The 4,436-nt window shown below is 37.6% G+C and overlaps 1 pseudogene; it reads right to left on the reverse strand.

The window, feature by feature from the left end:
- Window positions 1-734: 734 nt before the first annotated feature.
- LOC113266733 (probable ATP-dependent RNA helicase DDX10) lies at window positions 735-1,975 on the reverse strand (annotated as a pseudogene).
- Between the last annotated feature and the right edge of the window lie 2,461 nt (window positions 1,976-4,436).

Here is a 4,436-nt window from a genome sequence, read left to right on the forward strand (position 1 = left end):
GCTTATGTGTATCTCTGCCTAGCTAATCCTTTCCTATGCAGAGGGCTTTTCCTACCCCCATCCCCAAACCCATCTGGAAAAATTCTACTTATCCTTTAAGACTCAGATTGAAGGTCACTCTGTCTAATATCTCTGCTGTGACCCTTCAAGGCTGGGTTACGTGCCTCTCTTCTGTATGCATTTCACTTACTAGTTTCTATAGCATGTTTTGTGTCTACCTCTACCATTAGACTGTGATGTCCTTTAGGGCATGGGTTATGTCTCATAAATCCCTGTAACTCCAGCACCTAGCAAAGTTCCTGACACATGGCTAATAAACTTTTATTGCACAGGGAGTCTTCAAGCCATAAAATGATTCACAGGAGAATTAATGGAGAAGTAACGTGGTCCCAGCACTCCTCTGGGAATCAATGCTCTGCGTGATGCTGGCGAGGTCACTTAACCTTTCTGCACTTCCATCCTCTCAGCTGAGAAGAGACCACCTATATTTTAAGGTTCTTCCCAGCTCTATATTTACTATGAAATACAGACTCTTCATGCTGCATTTACATTTTTGATTATAGAAATTTAACAACTCCTTTGAGATACTTTGCCGACACTATGAACGGAGTTAAGAAGCTATTGTGATCGAAGTCATTTACACATTTAAGTTCCCCAGGAAAGTAATGTAAGTAAATGTAAACTGAATAAACAAATACATTTTTGTAACTTATATAATCATTAACTTTGTATAATCATTTGTACATGTAAATATAAGAATTTTTCCTCATTACATTGTTTACTTCTGCAACCACGGTCACTTTTCTCTTGACACTGGATTTGAAGCTGCTTTCTTCCGTAATGCTTTATACTCTTTAAGGTCCAACCCAAAAGACACTGTGCCACTTCACCGTGAAGAAATCAGCATCAGGTCTCTTCCTCCTCTTCATCTCTATCCAAGAACAGCATAGGACTTTCCTTGATATTCTGTGCCTCATCAATGTTAGTGACAGGTTGAGACTGACAACTTTTTGATTTTCCCAGCTTCTCTTCCATTCCCTCCATGTCTACCTTCTATTCTCCCTCTTCATCACTAATACCACTAGCCATTCTGGACCCTGACCCTTCTGGTCCTTTCCCACCTTTCTGAAGGATGGACGTTTTCTCATTGAAGTGAGCTCTAAATTCTTGCACTACATCATTGGTGAGGGAACAATTCTTGACACAATTACTTTATTAGCTTAACTCATTAACCACTCTTTGGTGGGTTGTTTCGACATTTGCTGAAGAAATCTTACCTGTGGTACCACAGCAAGATCAAGAGACAGTCCATATTCGGGTATAGGTAACTTACTCACATCAAATACTTCTTTATCCATCATCAGATATGTTGAGTGAATGTAGGGGACCAAACATCTTTGAGCCTTTTCTTTTAAATCTTTATCTTGGTCTAGAAACAATTCCAATTTTTTTTCTAACATATATAAATTTATCTGGATTGATTTTGATTTCCCTCACAGGCAATGAGAAGCTGTTGAATCATCCCTTTTTCTTCTGAGAGAAGCAAAATTAATGAAGCTTTGCCATTCTTTCTGTACCTGGCCACGCTACCTGCCCTGTGAATATGTGTGCTGGCATTCTTTGGGTAATCAAACTGAAGAATCCAATTCACAGCCAGGAAGTCTAGACTCTGACTGTAATGACAGTGGCAAAGAGTGCTGCAATTCTCTTACAGACAGACTCATCATAAACTTCCATTCTCATCATCTGCTGCTGTTAGACATGGGGGCAAGGATAGAAGAACCAGGATTTGGCGGGCAGAACACTCGATACAGATAATGAAAATCTTTACAACTGAAGGAAAAGACAATACTTTCCTTCTTTAGGTGGCTTCTCAAAGTGGAAAATAACACATTTATTTTTTGCTATAGATTACAAACTATGCAGGTCTGTTCCAGAGTGACAAAGTGCTGTATTTTTCTTTATCATGAACCCAGACATATATATGTGATTTTTAGTCAAGATAGTGTAAAGCCCACTCAAATATCTATGAGTTTGTGTGTGTGTGTGTGTTAGACAGAGTGTGAATAGTTCCAATGAACTATGAACTAAAACCAAAGCATTATTTATTAAAACAACTTTTTAAAATAGAATTTACTGAGCATCAAGACTTTTATTATATTCAGTGGGCCGTCTAATTATCAGTAAGAATTATATCAAAATTATCAATTAAGTTGTATTTGCATGCCACTGAATACTTACTTCCTCAGTGTTTGGGGAACTTTCTTACTCATTTCTCTATGTTCTTGGTAGAATATAAGTTCTGAAAATTCACTATTTGAGTTAAAATTTTGACACTGCGTTTTCTCCTTATGTGGTCTGAGGCAAGACAGTCGACTTTCATGTAGCTTAGCTTCCTCTTCTATAAAATGGAGATAAATCTTAGACAAACTACACATAGATCGGGTTAGGTATGCCACACGAATTACTACATGCAACGTGAAAACAAAAATATGTAAAATTAAATTAGAATAGCATGTAGTACATAATATGCTTAAAATATTATTGTAATAGCTGCTTGCTAAATATATGGGGGATAAGAAGAAGTTGATAAGGCATAGAGATTATAAGAAGATAGCAGTTAAGCCATGTATACAAAAAGTCTAATAAGAGGTAAAAAAAATTAATGTCCTCATGGAGAGGTAAGTTGTATTATAAAGATTCAAAGTTGAGATACATCACTGACATTTAAATTTTTCTAAAAACACATTGTTGTTCAGTCAAAAAAAATTATCCAAAATGTAATACATTGTGCTGCACGCTGGAAATAAAGTGGGAATGAAACATAAGGTTCATGTCCTTATGGCGCTTTCAGTAGAGAAGATATACACTGAATGTTTTTTTTGCGTTTATGGAATTGAGAATGATAAAGCTTGATGTCGTACATAAACACATAAAAAATAAATCCAATTTAATCTGTGTGGAAGATAGGGAGGACATTGTGGAGGAAGTAACTTTTTTGGCTGAAACCTGGAAAGTAAATAGTTATTGAGTGTCGCAGGAGGTGGAAAGGAGGAGTGGAAGAAGAAAAAAACAAAACAAAACTCAAGTTTATTAAAATCAGTAAGATTGGCAAAAAAGAAAAGAGAAAAAAAGAATGAAGGGGGGCTAAACAGAAGGGGGAATGAACGATGAGAGACTATGGACTCTGGGAAACAAACTGAGGGCTTTGGGGGAGGGGGAGTTAGTGGGGGATTGGGATAGGCCGGGGATGGGTATTAAAGAGAGCACTATTGCATGGAGCACTGGGTGTTATATGCAAACAATGAATCATGGAACACTACACCAAAAACTAAGGATGTACTGTATGGTGACTAACATATCATAATAAAAAATAAAAAAAAAAAAAGGAAAGAAAGAAACCTGACCCCCAAATCAGACGTCTTTCCAGGCTTACCACTATGTCAGAAAATTATCACAAATAGCTAATGCAGTAAAACTTTATACAATGATAACAACATAAATACTTACATCAAACTTTATTTTTTAAATTTTTTTTATTTAGATTCAATTAGCCAACATATAGTACATCATTAGTTTCAGACGTAGCGTTCAGCAATTCATCAGTTGCATAAACCACCCAGTGCTCTTCACATCCAGCTTTAAAAACTTCTTTTCTTACACACTGGCTCATTTAAATTTCACAGTTACTAGGGGACTTGTATATGAATTTTTACATTTTATAAAACAAGGAGGTAAGACTGATTGGCCTGTGCAAAGACACACAGCTGATATTGCCGGAAGTCATGTGATCAAACTGTAGATCCTGAGGACGAGGTACTGCAGAGATCTAGCTCCTTTGTACTGATCAGGGCTCAGTCTGCAAACTGAATGGCAGGGAGAGTTGCTCATTCAACAAATTCCTGATACGTACCAAGTACCAGGCACTGGTTTAGGTTAGGGATAAAGCAATGAACAATAGAAGGCATGGTCCTGTCTCTGTATCTTCTAGATGTGAGGGGTGAAAATTATACAAGATTAATGAACAAAATATGTAGTATGTTGGTCATAGGCCAGGGCTCAGAACAAAAGTAAAGTAAGAAAGAGGGATAAGAAGCACCACGTGCAATTTTAGAGTGGTCAGAGAAAGCCTCAGTGGAATGGTAACATTTGATTAAAGACCTGTGGGAGAGGAGGGGTAGAGCCCCACAGAGAGCTTAGAGAAGGGATTTCCAAGTAAACACAATTGTAGGTCAAAGGGCATAGACAGGAGGTATCCAGGGCCAGGTGTATGTTTGTGGAACAGCAAGGAGATCAGTGTGCTTAGAACAGAAGAAACAGAGGGAGAGTAACAAGAAGAGTAACAAGGGGTCAGAATTTATAAGGCTTCATAAGGCATTGTAAACACTGTGGCTATTAGACTGAGAGAGATAGGCAGATTGCAGGGTTCAGAGCAA

This window comes from Ursus arctos, unplaced genomic scaffold, assembly GCF_023065955.2.
Source record: "Ursus arctos isolate Adak ecotype North America unplaced genomic scaffold, UrsArc2.0 scaffold_9, whole genome shotgun sequence".
Taxonomy (NCBI): domain Eukaryota; kingdom Metazoa; phylum Chordata; class Mammalia; order Carnivora; family Ursidae; genus Ursus; species Ursus arctos.